Here is a 21,339-nt window from a genome sequence, read left to right as displayed (position 1 = left end):
CAGGAAATGTGCAATCAAGTTACATTCAAACAAAAAAAAAAAAAAAAAAAAAAAAACAACTTGGGGGCTGGAGAGATGGCTCAGTGGTTAAAAATACTTGCAACACCGGGTTGGTGGTGCACACCTTTAATTCCAGCATGCAGAAGGCAGAAGTAGGAGGATCACCTTGAGTTTGAGGCCACCCTAAGACTACATACTACATAGTCAATTCCAGGTCAGCTGAGCTAGAATAAAACCTTACCTCGAAAAAAAACAAACAAAAAATTTTGCTTGCTAAGCCTAATGGCTGGATTCAGTTCCCCAGTACATACATAAAAGCCAGATACACAAAGTGGCTCATGCATCTTGAGTTTGTTTGCAGTAGCAAGAGGTCTTGTTATACCCACATTTATTCATATTCCTTCCCCCTGCTCTGCAAATAAATAAAAGTATTTTTTTTTTGCAAAGTTGGAAAAACACTAATACTTTAAGTCTGTTTACAATTTTGTACTGGGCCATATTCACAGCCATCAGAGCTACAAGAGTCCACAGCTGTGAGTTGGGGGGTTTCAGAGACACCCACCATGTACGAAAGGATTCAAGGTTGTTCCTTCCTTTGCTGTCACTTAATTTTTGTGAGTCTCAGTTTTCTTGTCAATAGAATAGGGATAATTGTATGTTTACCTTGTGTTCCAACTCCTCAACAGTTCAGTTCATTTAAAAAGTAAATGTAAAGTCAGGGATGGTGGCCCACACCTTTAATCCCAGCAGTCAAAAGACAGAGGTAAGAGGATTGCCTTGAGTTCGAGACCACCCTTAGACTTGGTAGTGAGTTCCAGGTCAGCCTGAGCTAGAGTGAGACCCTACCTCAAAAAATAAATAAATAAATAAATGACAGGTGGGAGAGATAGCTCAGCAGTAAAAGGTGCTTGCTTGCAAAGTCTGAAGGCCTGGGTTCCATTCCCCAGTACCCATGTGAAGGCAGATGCACAAAGCAGCATATGTGTCTGGAGTTTATTTGTAGTGGCAGTAGGCCTTGGTATGCTCATTCTCATATTCTCCTTCTCTCCCCTTTCAAACAAATAAATAAAATCATTTTTAAAAGTAAATTTAAATTTTTTAAATTGGAAAAATCAAAGTAAGCTGACACAAATAATACTTTTGTGTTTTTTCTTTTCTTTTTTTTCTTTCTTTCTTTTTTTTTTTTTTTTTTTTTAAGACAGCCTCTCATGTAGTCAAGGCTGGCTTCAAACTCATTATGTTGCCAAGCCTTGGAACTTTTGGTCTTACTGTATCTGCCTTCACATGCTGGGATTACAGACCTACATCACCAGGCCTGGCTAAAGATAACATTAACTAAATCTATTCTAGATGTATTTTCCTTAAACACAAGTATTTGATAAGTATAGAAAAGTAATTTTCTGGTAAGTTTACTTTTAGCAAATTGGACTTCCTTAAAGGTAGTATAAAAATTGGATGAAACAATACCAAAAATGATGCTTAGCAAAATTCTCAAAACTTAGTTATAATCTTTCAGTTTTCACTACTCAAGGCCTGCACATTCCCTTCTGAATATTCCCTACTCCTGTCCGCTTGACCATTGCTGTTGTTGCTATTGGTCCCTGATGTTTCTGGGTTCTTGACATCTTACTTGGAGAACTGAAAAAGCACACAGAGATAGCAAAGCAGCAAGTTCTGTTAGAGAGCAAAGCAAAAGCACGTGGGGAAGGAGCTGCTGGGAGCAGTGGTTCAAGGGAAGGCACACGAAAGCATCGGGCCACTGCACCAGGCCGGCTTTAATGGGGTCTCAGAAGAGGAGGGGGAGTTGGTTGCTAGGGGCAGTATAGGAGTGGCCATTCTGCTTTGATTTGCAGGGTTATACTGCTCATGTCCTTTCCCTTGCTGCATCTGACTTAATCATATATATAATCAATCTGATATACGATGGTAAATAGAGGATCTTCCTTGAAAATTGAAGACATAGCTTGCCTTACTTGAGCATGTACCCAGAGATGGTTCAGACTAGATTAGCTGCCTGCCTTTAACTCTCACAAACTTTGAATTCCCACAATAGGTGAGTTACTAAATGTTGCTAGGAGCAGAGAGATTTAGTCTGTTGTTTCAAGTGGGGTATAAATGTAACTTGGTCTAGGTGCATTGTTAGGAGAGGGGTGTGTGCATAGCCCAAGCCTTGTGGGGCCCCAGGTTGCTAAGCTATTCCCTACTCTTGTCTGCCTCACTTTTGTAAGCTTCATTACCTTTATGTATACTGTGGTAATAGTCACTTGACTGGTTTCTTGGCTTATCCCCTGCAGTCTTGTTTTCTACACCATCACATGGGTGATCTGACTACCAGATATCCTCTGTAGTATAAAGTAAAAGAACCAGGATTTTCTGTGGCAGACAAGTCTGTGATTTGGCCTAGATACTCAACATCAGCTCTGTCCTCTCTTTTCCACACATCTTCTGATACTTCTAGAGTGCTTTTCATTCCTGAAATATGTCATTCTTTTTGGTATTTGTGCTTGCCTTCCTAAATTGAATATCTTCTCCCTACTTATCTCTTAGCAACATTTTTGTTCACCATGTAAGTTTTAGCTAAAATTCAATTTTCTTTTTTAAAAAAATATTTATTTATTTGAGAGAAAGAGGCAGATAGAGAGAGTGAATGAGTGTACCAGGGCCTCCAGCCACTGCCAACATACTCCAGAGGCATGTGCCACTTTGTGCATCTGGTTTATGTAGGTCTTGGGGAATCAAGCCTGGGTCCTTTGGCTTTATAGGCAAGGGCCTTAACCACTAAGCCATCTCTCTAGCCCTAAAATTCTATTTTCTTCATTTCTCAAACAGACTTAAATGTTATTTTGAGGCTTCAACTGCTCTTTGTTTGCTTTATTCTAGTGCTTGTACTATTGTAGTTGTTATTCTAATAGACTGTTTTCTTCTTGAAGAAGAGCATAGTGTTCCTTCATTTTTTATATGCCAACTTCAAGCATAATGCCTGGAATGAAAGTTCTTGGCATTTATTGAATTAAAAAATTTAAAAATATGGGGCTGTTGAGATGGCTCTGCTAGCAGTTAAGGCACTTGCCTGCAAAGCCTAATAACTTGGGTTCGATTCCCCATTACCTACATAAAGCCAGATGCACAAAGAGATGCATGCATCTAGAGATCATTTGCAGCAGCTGGAGGCCCTGGCACACCTATTATTTGTGTTGATTTCTTTTCTCTCTCCTTGCAAATCAAATAAATAAAAATATTTTTAAAAATTTAAAATATATTTACAACTGTCTCTTGCTTTTCCATTAGACCTCCATTTAATAGATCAATAATTTGAGGCCCAAAGGAGTAATGCCTCCTAAACCTGCTACTCTTTATCCCATGCTATGGCGGGTCTTCAGAGTAGCACCTGAATGCCAGTCATGTCTATTGTCAGTGTTTACTATACATCTCTAATCTAAGAAGCAGGCGCAAAGACAGTGCCTTGACAAGATTTGTATTGTCTTCCTTATTCAATCATTCGTCTTCTTTTGTTTTCTAGTAAATGCAATAAAATTCAAAGAAAATTAGTCTGCATCATCTCTTCCCTATCCTCATTGAACTCAATTTTTCAGAGTCCTACTAGATCATATGTCTAATGCATTTAGTCTAGTGATCCCTAACCAGGAGGGAGGGTGTTGCTTCCTCTGCAAACATTTGCAAAAGAAAGAAAACAATGAGTAAGTGGAACATTTTTGATGTTATTAGCACATGGAAGGGAGTCCTACCGGCATCTTACAGATAAGTGATCAGAGATGTGGCCATGCATCTTAAAATGCCTACAATAGCTTCTAAACTGAAAGAATTATATAGTTCAAAGTGTCAATGAAAAGTTTACTCAGCCCTTCAATCTAGTCCCTTGCCTCTGTAAAATGACAAGGGAATAGAAACTTCTTTCCAGAGGGAATTGGAAACCATAGGTAAATGTAGACATCTTGGAGGCAATTGTTGTCAGCTCTACCCACTTCTAATCCCCAGTTTACCTATAGCATCTGTTGAGCACAAGGTAGGTGCATATTTATTGTTTCTTTTTATAAACCAAAGGCAAGTCAAATTAATCAAGTGGTTAGATGAATTTCCTAAACAATGACCTCACCTGTTATCTTTTAAATGAATCTACTCAGTTACAGAAGGGAGGAAAAGTTGCACAGCCTCTCCCACTTTGTAAATTAACAATAGTGTTAAGGAGGGATTATTGAACCTATAAAGATGATGCTTAAGAAACAAAAATAAATAAATAAAGTGCTTCAGAGCAAAGTAATATAGGAACTGATGTCTGTGTTCTTTAGGACCCTTCTTTAAATTACATACCCAATCCAGGAATGGTGGCACACACCTTTAATCCCCAGCACTTGGAAGGCAGAGGTAGGAGGATCGCCATGAGTTCGAGGCCACCCTGAGAATACAGAGTAAAGTCCAGGTCAGCCTGGGCTAGAGGGACACCCTACCTCGGGGAAAAAAAAAATTACATGCCCAAAGGTTGATATTAGAACCTTTTTTTTTTTTTTTTTTTTTTTGAAGACAGAGTCTCACTCTGCAGCCTATGCTAGCCTTGAACTCTTGCTGGTCTACCTACCTTAGTCTCCTAAATGCTGAAATTACAAATGAAAACCACCATGCCCAGCTAATATTGAAGCATTTTGAGTGGATTAGAGATAGTCTGGAAGAGACCAGACATGCACAGATAAGAATACTGAAAATTAAGCACACACCTTTGTTCCCAGCACTGGGGAGGCTGAAGTAGGAGAATCACCTGAGTTCAAGGTCAGCCTGGGCTACAGCAAGACCTTGCCTCCAGGAAAGAATAAAGAATTATTTCTAATTTAAATCAATACTTTAAAAAATATTTTGTTTGTATTTATTTATTTACTTGAGAATGACAGAGAGAGAGAGAGAGAGAGAGAGAGCGAGCATGGGCATGCCAGGACCTCCAGCCATTGCAAACAAACTCCTGATACGTGTGCCCCCTCGTCCATCTGGCTAACGCGGGTCCTGGAGAATCGAGCCTCGAGCCGGGGTCCTTAGGCTTCACAGGCAAGCGCTTAACTACTAAGCCATCTCTCCAGCCCTAAATCAAGACTTTAAATGTCTAACACAAAGTGTCCATTTGGAGTAGTCTATCTCAAGGCAGATTCCCTGGCCCTAAAGCTCCCACCACACTTTACATTCACAGCTTACATCAAGGTCCAGGACACCATCCCCTAATCTTTGTTACTGATACCAAACTCACCTGGGGTTTGGTGCTCATAATAGGTCCTAGCCTTTTACTTTGCATTATAGCAGAAGCTTCCTGTGCCAATTAAATCTCTTCACGTACATTTTAATGACTACAGGGTATTGCTGTGCTGTGCGTGGATAGTGTACCTATTTTCTATTGTTGAACAACAGAATGGTTCAGACTTTACATTGTTAGAATGTGTGGGTTGGAAACCTTGCTCCATTGAGATTGCTCTTCTTTTATTTTACAAGAACACCAGCCTGGCACTTGCCATGGCCCTTCTTGACCAGAGAACTGCCTGCAACTCCTCTTTGCCTGGTTTGCCCTCATCCTTCTTCCTCAAAGGTCATTTCCTCAGGACAGCCTTCCTGATCTATATATTGATTAGGATTCTCAGTTATGCCTTTCATTATACTGTTTCCTTTTCCATCACATATGCCTGTGGTTATGGTGATCCATCTCTTTGTATATTAGTTATTTCTGCTTCTTCACTTAGATTAGAATACTGCAATCCTTGCCTGGACAAGAAGGAATTAAAATAGCATGTTATAAACCTAGGCTGATCCACATTGGTCTTGTGTATTACTTTGATAGCATGGGTTAAAATTTGAGATTTAAATACAAATAGCCAAAAGCTATTTAAGTATCCATCATAACTCTGAGTGATGGGAAGACAGAAGTGAAACTCACAAGAGTAATTTCAGCCTTAGTAGAGGAGCAAAACATTGCAAGCTAGATTTGACCCATGAGCATCATGTATAGATCCTGTTCTAAAGGACAGGGCACTCATTGAACAGATTATCTGAAATTAAATAAAAGAGCAGGATGCCACCAAGTCACATGACAGAATTTCTTGATCTTGAGAGAGGAATAAAGTTTTCTTTGAGGAAAATAAGAGTGAGTGAAACTGTACCTCAAAAGCCAAAATAATGATAATAACTAAGAGTGAAGGAAGGGGACTGGGGAGATGGCTCAGTGGTTAAAAATGTTTGCTCCCTACACCTGCCAACCAGAGTTTGGATCTCCAGCACTCATGAAAGCTCTATAATCCCAATATACCTATGTGAGGGCTGGGACAATGGCTCAGGGGTCAAAGGCACTTGCTTGCCAGTGCACCTACATCAATGAGAGGTGGGGTCAAGAAAATCCTAAAGCTCGTGGGCCAGCTAGTCTGGCCTTCCCAGTGGCAAAAGAACAAGAGATCCTGTCTTAAAGTGGAAGGAGCACCCTGAGGCCGCCCTCTGACCTCCATGCACATACAGTGGCACACACACACACACCCCACATACATTTTGAGGAAAAAAAAGGACTTACTTCGACAAAACTAGAAGGCTCAGGAATGACTTAAAGCATAACAAAGTATGACTAGAAAGAAATTCATTCTTAAGCTTGATATTGATGGGGCAGGGAAAAGCAAGAGGAATTTATGTAAGTATAGCATATAAAGTAAAATGACAGAGCATTGGGAAATGAGTTCAAGACCTTTCAAATCCTGTAACTTCCTCTTCCATTTGGTGTAGACATTTATAGATGCTGGAATATAGATTGGCAAAGTTTTATCCTAGAGATTATGAGACCTTCAGAGAACTGATACAGTTTCTGAAGGAGACGTACTACTGAAGGTACACAGAAATGTCGTGTAGAGAAGGAAGGTTCATAAAAGGATGAAATAAATCATGGGTAGGGACGCATTGCTGGCACATGTTAGTGCTTAGTAAACTTTTGAATGAAAGAATAGCATATGAAATAGAGCAAGAATTTCAATAGCAGATCACCAGTAGTTTGTATCCTTAGTATGTGTTATTCAAGATGGCTTTCTGTCCAGGCTGGGAAAGGATGCAGCAATCCTTAATGCCCCAGCACAGGATAAACCTGCTCTTCAGTCCCTACCTCTAGGAAAGCCTTTTCTGGCTTTTTTTCTTCCCTAAGGATTGCAGTGAGTGGGAACAGGAACACATACTCCAAGTAAAAATATATTATAAAATCAGAACAACTGCAAAATTTAATAGCTGAAGTCTCATAAAGTATAGTGACACCAGCGCAACTGTTTTTATTTTACTAAACATACATTCTATTATAACCTTTGTGTATTATTACTTTAAGATTTTAATTAATGTCCTGGTGTTCCTAAAGTACTATACTAGATGCTGTGGATAATTTTTTAAAAAGTTAAGACAAGGCCCTAGCTGCAAGCATTATGGAGTTGACCATTGCGTTGGAAGTTTCCTTTTCTGTCTTTGCATGGTTCCAAACATGTGGTTGTTACTGCAGAGACCATTTCTCCCTGCCCTCTGCATTGCACTTTGGTGAGCAAACAGTGTCCATCTAGCCATTTCTGTGTGACTTGGACAAAGCACGCAACTGCCTGGGTCAGTAAGCATACTCTGCAGCCATCAGTCACAGAACTTTGAGCTTGTTGAAGATGGAGGTTCTTTGGGTAAAGACCAGCCTACCAGGAAATAATGTGTTACCATGTTCTTTCCAATTTACACTTTAAAAGTATATATCAGTATTGTTATACTGAAAAAGAAAGAAAGGAATAGTGAGAGACCTTTCTGTGGTCTCACTAATTTTTTTCAAATTGGAACTAGGGCAATTGAGCGAGTTGTACTTTATGTCCACAAATTTAGGATATTGAGAACTGAGGTTTTCTTGCTATCTGAATTAGCAGGTAACTGCATTCTTCATGTGATTTAGCCAGGAAAGCCTAGCCTCAGAATGATGAAAGTGTGAGCCAGAGGTTCTTGCCAAGTCTGAAAAATACAACAAAGATTAGTTTTATCAATGAAAAGGACCACTACTCATTTTTGCTAAGCTTCTGCTTTGATATTTGGCGGGGCAGCGGGGTTGGGGGGGGAGCTTACACTGACAGTTTGTAGAGAAAGAACAATCTCTGGTCTAGAATATCTGTTCCCCTAAACTAAATATATACCAAAGGCTTTCAAGACTTAATTTATTAAAGACTTTGGCTTATGGACTTCTTTCTTCACCTCAACTGTATTCATCTTGAGTGAATTCATCACCAAAGCAGGCAGCGTGTGTAATACTATTGGGTAGGGAAAGTTCATACCTTGAGATGCCTTAGTCTGCCATCGGAACTTCATACCTTATGTGCTAAATTATAAATTCTCCTGTGCTTGCCCCAAATTAGCAGTTACTTGACCTGCCATCTGCAGGTCTCTATTTTCTTTGGGCTACTCACTTCATAACATTGGTTCTTGCTAAGCTGTTTAACTTCATAAATGCAAACTTCACATTGTTTAGCCAGACATTCATCTTATTTTCCTTAGTTCCTTAGTTTCTTCTATTACAAGCACTTTTCGTTCCCTGACATATTATCTCCAGTGTTTCTCCCCACTCTTTGTCAGTCTGACATCCTTTTCTGATTCCTACAACTTTCTTTTTGTTCTCAACAGCCTTGTCCTGTTTTCACTTCCTTTTTCCTCCACTACCTTCTATATTAAATGTTATTACTCTAGCCAGAGCCACAACTCTCATTCCCTGTTCTCCTACTGATATAGCAAAACACCATATTTAACTAGGTGTCTGTACTCAAAGTGCTGCATGCACCAAATAGGAAAAAGACTGCAATGCAGATTGACATTTAACACTGGAATTTAGGATCATAGACTTCAGTTAAATCCTTCTTTATTGATGATGGTGGGAAGAAAAGATGATTATACCTTATACATATTATTAGTCTCTACTATCCCAACCTCATATTCTATATGCCAAAGTGTAGTAGTAGTAATTATCCTTTGTGTCTCTAAAGAAATAAATAAGCAAAATCATTTCAATTATTACCCAGGCTCTGACTCTTTGTTCTTGTGCTGCTTTACTTTACAGTTGAGGGGGTCTCATTCATCTGATAAGGTGCATTCTTAATATTTTAGGTTAATACTTGGTCACTGAAAAAGAACATGTGTCAGCCTGGGATGAAATAGTAACTAAAACGAAATCACTCATAAGATAGTGACCTTATATAGAGATTAAAAATTCAAGTCATCTCTAGACTCAGGTCTCTTGAGGTGGTTCATTCTTGCCTTTCCTAGTTTCTAAAAAAAAAAAAAAAAAAATCCCTTTTTCCTAAAGTACCAGGGAAGCAATGCTACTTGGGTAGGAATTGCTTGCGTGTGCTATCTCTACGCATGAGTGATGTTGAATGGCTCCATAGCATACTGCATCCCACTTGCCTTATGACTTCGGGTACGTAATTTTCTGTGCTTATTTGTCTCATCTATGTAATATAAAGATTTCACTACTAGTGCCTACTTCACAGTGTTGTGACAGTAGAATTAAATATATATTCAATGAGCTAATACCTTACACTGGGAAGCATTCAGTTACATAGCTATTAGTTATAATTTAGAGACAGCTTCTGTTTTTCCCAAAATATACTTATGCATTAACAAAAAGTGAGTAAAAAGCTAGGGATTATTTGTTTGATCAATTAGATGTAAAAGTAGAGTTGTAGAATTGTAAAAGATCCCAAGACACTATTTAGACCATTGAGCCTTACTGACTAATGTGCACCAGAATCACTAATGAGATGTCATAAAATGCAGTAACATGGTCCTCCCTCTACACATCTACCAAATCAGAATGGCCACAGGCAAGTCATTTGCAGTTTTATCCTCAAGAACCACTGAAATAATAATTCAAGTCTTTAGATCTTATGATGAGGAAATTGGATTTCAAGAGAGTAAATGATTGCCTAATACTGTAGGGTAAGGATGCAAGTCACTTATTTCCTTTGTAGTGATCTTCCTCTTTTATGTCTCTTGCCTGACATGTTAACCTGTAGAAAAATATAAAAGTTTATTCTTCTTTTAGTAATATCAGAAAGAAGAATACATGCTTTTTCTTTAGAATAAATGCTTTTTAAAATATACTTTATTCAGCTTTTAATACAAAATAACAAAATTTATTATACAGTTAATTGTGGGCTCTACTGTAAATTTACAATAAGATTTAAAGTAAAATTTGCTGTACTTCTCATGTGAGCATTAGTCTTTGCCACAATGCCTGCTGGCAGTGTAGGAACACTGAGTGTGGTAAGAGGTGCAGTCCCATCCAGCTTCTCAGATTGATAGGAAGACGTGTTCTATAAGGCAGCTGTAACTGGTTCAAAGATTTTTTTTCTTTTTTAGCTCTTAAAAATAAATATTTACTTCTTAGGATTAAGTGAGATTTTATAATTTTGTGTATTTTATATTACCTTTGTAAAATATTTTAGAATTTTCCAAAATAGTTGCAGACAAATGCATGGTTTAATGATTGATGGATTAAAAGACTAAAAACTAGCAAAGAGGAACAAGAAGAACATGAGGAGTTTATATTTGATATTGGGTACTACACTGTTATTTCTCTAAAAATACTTTTTTCTTTATCCATAATATAAAAAAAATTTTTTTTCAAGGTAGGGTCTAGCCCAGGCTGGCCTGGAATCCACTACATAGTCTCAGGCTGCCCTCAAATTCACAGCCATCCTCCTATCTCAGCCTTGCAAGTTCTGGGATTAAAGGTGTGTGCCTCCATACCTGGCCATAAAAAAAAAAGGAATTTTAAAATGTTATCCTCAGAGGCTGGAGAGATGGCTTAGTGGCTAAGGTGCATGCCTGTGAAGCCTAAGGACCCCGGTTCAATTCTCCAGGTCCCACATAAGCTAGATGCACATGGTAGCACATGCGTCTGTTCGTTTGCAGAGGCTAGAGGCCCTGGTGTGCCCATTCTCACTCCTGCTCTCTCTCTGTCTCTAATAAATAAATAAAAATAAAATCTTAAAAAATTTTCATCCTCAGGGTCTCACTTGCACTTGTGTAAACATGTGAAACAAATTATGGGACAGGGCAGGAGAAAGAAATGAAGTTCAAATTAAATCTTCTCAGATTAGATTTTGTTTAATTTTCTGTGTTTGCTATGATGTTTTTCATGTGTGCATTAGAGATGATAAGTAGCTGCCAACTTAACTTCTACTTTCCTAGACAACTCCATTTATCAACAAATTAGGCCTCTCAGAAAGCCCACCATTTCCAGGTCTCCATCAACCTGTTACTTAACTATTGTTCCTGCTTTGTTTCTGCCTGGTATTCATCTCATCTCACATTCAGTCTTTTGGGTCTTTTCACTTGACATTTGTGCTTGGCTTCCTGGCAGTCTGATCTTTGCTCATCCTAGTGGTTTTGGTTTAGAATTGATCTCTGGTTCAGTGCTGCCAAACTTCCTGCCTCCTGGTTCCAGCAGTTCAGAAATTCCTGGTATAGTCTCTGACTGACTCCTCAAGTAGACCTTCCCCAGACACACACCCTCTATCATAAACAAGTACTTATTCTTTTTAGCATATTTCCCTCATTACCCACCAAGAGTTGGCACCATAGAATCGTCTGATGGACACAGAAGATTAACAGCTACAGAATGCTCCTGAAGGCTCTTACAACCCTTAGGACAAATAGTGCAAGTACATAATGACAGCTTAATATATGTTCAACTATTAAGAAGTTAGATAGAAGGCTGGGAGTGTGGCTCAGTGGCAGAGTGCTTGCCTATTATGCACAAAGCCCTGAGTTCAATCCCCAGTACTGTCAAAAGAACAAAAGAAGTTAGATATAAAACTAGGACAGTAATTAACAAAAGCTTCAAAAAGATCCTTAATCCAGGAGTTAAAGGACATAGGGTGAAAGGAGTCATTACTAATATGAACTAGGATGGCCAGGCTTGGTGGTGCACACCTTTAAACCCAGCTCTCCGGAGGCAGAGGTAGGAGGATTACTATGAGTTTAAGGCAAGCCTGGGACTACATAGTAAATTCCAGGTCATCCTGGGCTAGAATGAGACCCTACCTTGGACAGAAAAGAAAGAGGGAGGGAGAGACAGAAAGAAAGATGGAAGGAAGGAAGGAAGGAGAAAAGAAAGAAAGGAAGGATTGATGCAGTATTTTTTTTTAAAGAAGAAACCTAAAAGTGGTGCTGAGGTCTGGAGAAATGGCTTAGTGGTTAAGGTATTTGCTTGTGAAACCAAAGGACCCCGGTTCAGTTCTCCAGGACACATGTAAGCCAGATGCACAAGGGGGCACATGCATCTGAAGGTAGTTTTCAGTGGCTAGAGGCCCTGGTGTGCACATTCTCTCTCTGTCTCTCTCCTTTCTCTCTCTGCTTGCAAATAAATAAATAAAGTCAAAATAAAAATTATTTAAAAAAAATTTTTAAAGTGGTGTTGAGCCACCATGTTGTGCCGTAGGGAAGAGCAACCAATTTTTGTAAACCCCAGAGCTAGCTTCTATGTGCCTGAGGCCTGCTCCTGTGCGGAGACACCCCCGGGCAAAGCGGCTGTCACCATGTCTGACCAGGAGGCAAAACCTTCAACTGAGGACTTGGGTGATAAGAAGGAAGGAGAATACATTAAACTAAAAGTCATTGGACAGGATAGCAGTGAGATTCACTTCAAAGTGAAGATGACAACACATCTCAAGAAACTCAAAGATCATACTGTCAAAGACAGGGCGTTCCAATGAATTCACTCAGGTTTCTCTTTGAAGATCAGAGAATTACTGATAATCATACTCCAAAAGAACTGGGAATGGAGGAAGAAGATGCGATTGAAGTTTATCAGGAACAAATGGGGGGTCACTCAAGGGTGTAGTTATTTTTATTTTTTCTTTCCCCTCAATCCTTTTTTATTTTATTTTTTCTTTCCCCTCAATCCTTTTTTATTTTTAAAAACTAGTTCTTTTATAATGTGGAGTTCAAAACAAGGTTGAATACTGGCACTCCACCTCTTTAGAACACACCGTAATTTGAATCCTAGTGTTCGATATTCATCACTGGTTGTTTTCACTGTGCTGATTTTTAGTGATCAGACCTCAGCCCCCTTCACGCTGCCGTCTCCTTGTTAAAACTCATGTGTGCTCAGAGAGGCCACCTTTTCAGGACTGCGTTTTCAGGTTTGTGGTGATAAATAGATCGACCAATTTGAACATTCGTAATGACCTTCCAGTTGGCCCTGAAGCTGTAGCCTGAGATTGCTTCGCTCCTGGACTATGATTTCCAGTGGGAGATGGAAGTTTTTCAAAGAACTGAACTGTGGGAAAACAACCTTTCCTCAACTTGAAGCTAATTTTAAAATCTGAGGGTCTGGACCTAAAGAAGAATATCAAGTTTGGAGTCAAGTGACAGACACAGTAAGGTCATGACTAACTCCAAAGATGGCTTTACTGAGAAAGAAAGCATTTTAACATGAAAGAGATCCTGTCAGAAGATCCAGGAAAGTTCTAATTTTCATTAGCAGATGATAAAGTTATTCATGCCGAAGTGTATACAAGAACACTGTTCTTTTTTTTTTGTTGTTGTTCATTTTTATTTATCTATTTGAGAGTGACAGACAGGGAGATAAAGAGGGAGAGAGAGAGAGAATGGGTGCGCTAGGGCTTCCAGCCACTGCAAACGAACTCCAGACGCGTGCGCCCCCTTGTGCATCTGGCTAACATGGGTCCTGGGGAATCGAGCCTCGAACCGGGGTCCTTAGGCTTCACAGGCAAGCACTTAACCGCTAAGCCATCTCTCTAGCCTGAGAACACTGTTCTTTTTGATTTTATTTGTACTTCTTGGCCTGGGACATGGGTTTTCAATGGACACTGTCTGTATCAGCTTCATGGAAATAAACAATATTTGTAAAAAAAAAAAAAAACATAAAAAAATGTGGTGTTGAGACATAAGAGGAACCCATCTTTGTCTAGGTCACGGAGCAGATGTCAAGAATGGTTAAAGCACTGTTAAAATAATTAGTGTTGAGCCAGATGTGGTAGTGCATGCCTTTAATCCCAGCACTTGGGAAGCCAAGGTAGGAGGATCACCATGAGTTTGAGGCTGCATAGTGAATTCCAGGTCAGCCTGGGCTAGAATGAGACTCAACTCAAAACAACTGAAAAATAAAAATAAATAATTGGTGTTGGTTATAACATCATTAGGTTTATATTGCATGCACTCCTAATTATTTTCCTGAAAATTTGCAAAGACATTGGGTGTGGGGCAAATTAACTCCCTAATTAGCAGCTGTTGGGCTCTCTTGCTGCTGTTGCTGGCTTGTGCAAAAGGACTGTCAGTCAGCCAAGTGGACTACCATATGCCAGCATCCTGTCTGGAATCCTCCACAGACACCAGAGAAAGCTACAGGATGATCACAACTTACCATCAGCCAGGGCTGTTAGAAACAGTTTTTACCAGAATTTTTAAATTTAAAAAAAAAATTGGGGGGGGATTTGAGGTGGGGTCTCACTCTGTAGCCCAGGCTGACTTGGAATTCATTATGTAGTCTCAGGGTGGCTTCGAACTGACGGTGATCCTTCTACTTCTGCCTCCTGAATGCTGGGATCAAAGGCGTGCACCACCATGCCCAGCTTGTACCAGAATTTTTGTTATTACAAGCTTTGATGAACTCTAGATGATCCTACAGCAACTTCCACATTGGCCAAAGATAGAGCACTTTCCTAGTGGCCTAACTGCTGAAATTGATCCAAAACACAAGCCTCAGTGAACCGAGATTAAAGGACAAAAGGTTGTATATGCTGGACAAGAGAACTGCAGCCCTGGCTGCCAGAAGAGTTCCAGAGATTTTGAAATGAGGGTCCCAGTCCCCAGGCTGCAATGCTGGCCACTGCTAAGGGTGCAGGGTCCCAGTACTCAAAGCCCACACGAAGACTGTATCACTAGAGGGTACCAATTACTGCTGCTGAATTGTATCATGGTCAAATACTGCCAGAGACCAGCATTTGAAGAGCTGTTCCTTGCTTCCCAGAGTTTCTATCCAGGTAGAATAAAACACAGTGACTTATGACAATAATTACTATTACATCTCACAGGTGAGGCCTGGCTGGTTTCAGCAGAGCTTGCTTGTACAGATAGCTGCAAGCCTATTGAGCCCTGTTGAGATGTAGACTTCTTTCTGTTGACCACAGCAGTTTATATGACCAAACCCGTATATTCAAGGGCTGGAGAAACCAAATGTCTCTTTAAAGAAATTGCAAAGTGGCATGGCAAAGGCATGAACTCTTGTAGAGGTGGAGAATATATAGAATGAGGAAGTAGGGAAAAGTTGAATAACACAACTGCTATGGTTTAACTAAGTGTTCCCTAAAGGCCCATGTATTAAATGTATGATGTCTAGGATGGCATGATAGGGAGGTTGGTAGAGCCTTTGAAAAATAGAGCCTAATGGAGGTACGAGTGCCACTGGAGACATGCCATTGAAGGGAATTGTGAGGCCCCAGTCTCTCGTTCTGTTTCCTGGCTCATGATGCCACTGATTTGTTTTGCCATGTGCTCCTGCCGTGATGTGCCGTCCCCACCAGAGACACAACACTGAAGCACCTGCTCGTAGATGAACCTCCTTAACAGTGGGCTAAAACAAGTCTTTTTATATGTTAACTGCTGCAATATTTCATGATAATGATGAAAGCTGATTAATACAATAATTATCTTTATGAAAGAGGAAGGATTGGAAAGAAGGGAATTTGATTGGATTTGACTTAACCAAAAAAACCTAGGTTCCCACTTAAAGATGAATTCCAGATAATGCCCTCCCCCACTACCGTGTATGTGTGTGTTTTGTTTGAGATGAGATCTCAGTTGCTATTTTGTCCAAGCTAGCATCAAACTTTCTTCCTGCTTCAGGCTCCCAAGCAGGTAGGATTACAGATGTATACCACCATGCCAGGCTTATAGTGAATATATTTTAGTACCAAGTATGTCTCATGCAGTATTTGGTAGGTTCTCAGTATATTTGTGATTTGTTTGTTTGTTTGTTTTGTTTTTCAAGGTAAGGTCTCACTCTAGCCCAGGCTGACCTAGAATATACTATGTAGCATGTATCCAGGATGGCCTTGAACTCACTGCGATCTCCTACCTCTGCCTCCCAAAATGCTGGGATTAAAGGTGTGTGCACCACCATGCCCAGGTCTGATTTTTTTTTTTTCTCAATTACCATTTAAGTACTTCTCCAAAACAATTTTTGGAACATTGTTATACTAAAACATTCCTTGGTTACTTAAAATTCAAATTTAACTGAGTATTCTATATGTTATCTACCTTGGGTAGATTTTAAGTAAATTCCATTCTAAGGCAGTCTATAAAAGGAGAGAGAATACATTTGGAAATTTCGTCATAGGAGAAATGTGGGTTCTGTGAAGTGCCATTGAGAGGGCTGCTGAGTAATTGTGACAGCTCATTTCAAGACAGGCAGCAGGATGACTGTTTCCTGGAGAAGTCAGCAGTGAAGTCTCACTGAGAAGAACTGAAGATGACTGTTACAGGGACCACCTTTATTTGACTTAGGAGCCCTACACTGGAGATTCAGGCACTGAAATGACTGGGACCTAGGCTATTCAGGAAAACAGGTGAAACCAGAAGATGAATTGGGAACAACCAAGCTTAGCAGTCACACTGAATGATAGAAATGGAAGTTCACAAAGAAACTCAGAATTAATATCTTTGGAGGAAAAGTTTTGCATCATAATGGGGCTAAAAATCCAATTTCACATTAAAGAGTCAGCTAAATTAAATGCAAGAGCTGCCAGCTTTAATACCAGCAGTCAGGAGGCAGAGATAGGATTCACAATGAATTCAAGGCTACCCTGAGACTACATAGTGAATTCCAGGTCAGCCTGTGCTAAAGCGAGACCCTACCTTGAAAGACCAAAATAAAAAAAGAAGCAAAAGCTGGCAGGACATGGTGGCACATGCCTTTATAATCCCGATATTCGAGGAGGCAGAGGCAGGAGGATCATTGTGAATTCCAGGTCAGCCTGGGCAAAAGCAAGACTCTACCTGAAAAAAAAAAAAAAAAAAAAGCTGTAGAGACAAGATACCTAATTTTGTATTCTGGGTTTTGATCTTGTTCAAGTATACTTACTTCCCTGTGCCCTAGCTCTTTATTGTAAGATGGAAATAATAATGGCATCTACCTTACTGGCTTCCTAAGAAGTAAATGAAACAAACCATGTGTAGAATGTGTTCGGTACATAGGCAGTCCTCTTGAGTTTCCTGTTGTTTTTTTTTTTAATTTTTAAATACCACTTAAGTCTATCTACACTTAACAAATAAGTTCCTTGGAAAATATTATTTTAAAGAAAAAATGGCATGTGCCCATTTGTTGTATATTTTACTCCTTAGCTAGCAAACGTCTGTAAATGCATCACACTTCTACCTGTTGAAGTTGAAACTCTTACAACCTTATCATTTAAGGTTGTTTGCTGTTATTATTAGAAAATAATTACCCTCAAGTTACAGCTCTCTCATTTCCCCTAGGTGACCCTGCTTTGAGATTTCAGTTTGAGTAATAATTCCTATGGGCGTTCCCTCCCAGCAAGTTAAAGAAGATAGGATTCCTCTGGGAATTGTATTGTGGAACTGTGAGCAGCTTGTTTTCAGGAGAGGTGTACCTTGATTGGGCTTCCTGTTAGTTATGCTGATGGTTTTGTTATTTTTATCTTACACATATTTTTTAAGCTATTTGCATATAAAGATGTCTCAAATGTATTTTATGGGAAAATTTTGCTTACATGAAGAAAAATTAAAAACTACTTATATTACTTATTCATGCTAGATTTTTCTCTTTTAAAATAATGGAAGGCATTAATTTATATTATCTGGAAAGAAAATGAACACCAAAAGTTGGCTTTGTTTTTAATGTTTTAAAATAACATAATATTCTCTGACTGGCCCCTTCTGGGGAATTACCAGTCTCATACACAATTGACTGTAATGCATTCTTTATCTTTAAAGGCAGCCGAGTAGGATCATGAATAAATCACACATGTTCACAGTCTTGTCTGGTGTAATCATATACTACACAAACACATTATTCTGCTGTCAGGAGGGTAAGAACTTGCCCTTGAGGAGACCTCTTTCTGTTTAAAGAATTGTGCAGTGAAAGACCACACAGCAGAAGATAAGAGAAAGTCGCTTTCATGCCTCCCCTACCTTTATATGTTCCTGTTCTTTGTTCTCTAAGGACATCTGCTGTAATGATTATTCGGTACAACTCATAGGTACATAGTGGAAGGCATATCGGATATCATTTATTATTTTTTCTGCTGTAATTATTATTCTCTTATTCAAATGCCATCATAAGGTTTTAAAATAATTTGTTTGTAAAAGATCTGAAGTATGCTATATAAAATTTATTAATTGACTACAGCTGAAATAAACTTTTTAACTTTGAATTCAATTTAGAAAGCCTAACAGACTTCTATTAAGCAATTTTTAAGAAGATAGAAATACTAAAAGAGATGCCTTTTAAAATATGAGTTTAAGAATTTTTAGATGCTTTACATAAAATGGAAATACATAAAGGCAATAAGTATTGGTATTTTATTTGAAAAATTAATGCTTTCTAAAAGTTTTGGTATTTGTTAAATTAGAAAATATCGTTAAGATTAAAGTAAAGATTAAATCTTCAGAATTTAAAGTCCTTCCTTTGCACCCAGCTTAGTAAGGAGCTCTGCCTCAATTCAGTTAAATTTTATGTTGTCACTTTTCATAAACACTTATGTTTACTTTTGAAATTTGTTTATTTGCAAATGTATGTTTGTGTTTGTATATGGGAATGCTGGGTCTCTTGCTGCAAATGAGCACCAGGCACTTGTGCCAATTTGTGCATCTGGCTTACATGGTTGGTTTGGGATTTGAACCTGGGCTGGCAGGCTTTGCATGCAAGCACCTTTAACCACTGAGCAATCTTCCCAGCCCTGTATAGTGATTTTAGGTGTGTGTGTATTTTACTTCTTTATTTTGAGGCAGGGTCTTACTCTAGCTCAGGCTGTTTTGGCCTCGCTATGTAGCCCAAGCTGGCTTTGAACTTGCTACCATCCTACTGCCTCAGCCTCTCAAATGCTGTGACTATAGGTATGAATCACCACACCTAACTTAAAATGATTCTTTTCCTTTTCTCTCTCTGTGTATATGTGTGTATGTATGTGGGCATGTGTATTTGAATGCATATGTGTGTGCACATCCCTATGTAGGCCAGAGGTTGATATGGGGGTCTTTCTCAAGTGCTCTCTACCATATTTATTGAGGAAGGATCCCTCACTGGAACCAAAAGCTTGCTGTTTTGGCTAATCTGGCTAGCTAGCTTGTCCTGGGGTTTCCTGCCTCTGCCTCTTCAGCACTGGGATTACAAGTAGGCTGCCAAGCCCACTTGACATTTATGTGGGTGCTGGGGGTCTGAACTCCAGGCCTTATACTTCCACAGCAAGCACATTAATGGCTGAGTCATCACTCAAGATTCCTACATGATTTTTCAAATGCCTCATGTAGACATTTGAAAGACATTCTGTTGTTGTTTGAGACACAGTATCATATAACCTGAGCTGACCTTAAACTTGTGATGTAGCCAAGGATGACCTTGAATGCCACCATCCTACCTTCATCTCCCAAATCCTGGGATTTCAGGTGCATGTCACAATGCCTAATGTGAAAGAAAAATAATTCTTAATTATGAGGAATGATAATGTGACATTTTGGAAAATCCAAAATAGATGCATTATTTCAAATGCTTTCAACATTTTGGTAGCAGGTTTACTATCTGTTATGGATGTAATTCAAATGAAAGTTGTTACTTCTTATTAGAAGAGTTTTTTTAAAGGAACATCTCTAGGTGGGCTCAAATTATTAGAAGTTCTTAAATTGCCATCCAATTTTGTCTGATGTTGATTCTTTGAAGATATTTGTGATTTGTATTTAAACAGTTTTAAACATTTTTATTAGAAAAGTTTCAAGCCTATACAGAAGTAAAACAAGTAGTATGATGAAATCACCCAGAATGCATCTGTTCTTTCAGTACTACTGGGTTAATCCAGGTATTAGGATGTTTATGCAGTAAATGTTTGGGAACTGGCAAATGCTTGTTTAATGCACACTTGAAAGTCAAGATCTCCTGTAATTGAGGTCATGACTGTGATGGTCCTTAGCTCTCTCAGTAAAAGTAGCAGGAACTTAGAGAAGACAGTGGGGAAATAGAGGAAGGATATGGGAGTGTATTCTGTACATACATTCTGAAATTATTTATCACTTCCTTTGCTAGTGGTGTTTGTTGTTGAGCATTTGAAGTCCTTAAGGAATAAAATAAAAAAGGAAACTTCCCTTTGTAAAGTAAATATAATACATTTAAATTTTATAATACAGATTTTTTTTAAGTTGGCTTCTGATTATTTTCTTCTTTGAGTAAATTTATGGTGTAGGAAAAGATCTTCCTAAGGCAAACAGATTCTAGACTTCAACCACAAACTTAGAATACATACATAGATACTAAACTGCCAATAAGCTAAAAAGTGACCTGTTGAGAGTGTCTATCATGAACCTATGAGTGATGTTACCTCTAGAGGGGATGATGGACACAAGCACAAAGTAGAGCCCCACTGCTTCTGGCATGCCAGCCTCTTCCCTTACTCTCCCATTTAACTGGAAATTCCTGCTCTTCCAAAATTTTTCCCTAAACAAGACTTGAACATACTGATGAGTTTTTCTTCATTTGGACACAAAGGTCAAATACAAATAATGCTTTGTGGATAGAGCACAATGGGCAAGATTCAGCATGGAGCAGGTGAGAACAAGGCCACTCAGAACCAAGAACCCTAAATATTACAAGTATTTAAAATCTTCCAAGACAACCTGCAAAATGAATTTAGTTGAAACCAACCAACCCTTTTCCTTCTAGCTCTTAAAACACATTTCCATACTATGAATAGTCATACTAAGTCCTGTAAGTCTTCCAATGCTAATGTGGCATGACGGTTACCTGATCAGCTAATATGCTACAACCTTACATCCACCCAGGGAGTGCATATGCCTATGAGTGAGTAAACTACAGCTCCCAAAGCAACTGCTTGATTTCCCTGAGGAGTAACATCACTACTCACATTCTAAGAGAACCAGGCATACTTTGAGTCAACTAAACTTCCTACAGCATGGTGTACATCAGTTTTCCCACAGATGTAGCTACACTCCCATTAGATAAAGGGCCTACTATGTGCAAAGTACTATAGTAATTCGACTTAGTATATTAATCCTCCCAAAAGCCCTTATAGGTGGAAGTGTCCTTGCTTGACAAAT

At 39.0% G+C, this 21,339-nt stretch overlaps 1 pseudogene; it reads left to right on the top strand.

The window, feature by feature from the left end:
* The first annotated feature begins 12,525 nt into the window (after positions 1-12,525).
* Positions 12,526-12,874, top strand: LOC101615356 (annotated as a pseudogene).
* Positions 12,875-21,339: the final 8,465 nt, after the last annotated feature.

This window comes from Jaculus jaculus, chromosome 7 (genome assembly GCF_020740685.1).
Source record: "Jaculus jaculus isolate mJacJac1 chromosome 7, mJacJac1.mat.Y.cur, whole genome shotgun sequence".
In the NCBI taxonomy this organism is placed as follows: domain Eukaryota; kingdom Metazoa; phylum Chordata; class Mammalia; order Rodentia; family Dipodidae; genus Jaculus; species Jaculus jaculus.
This window is presented reverse-complemented; position numbering and strand designations above follow the sequence as displayed.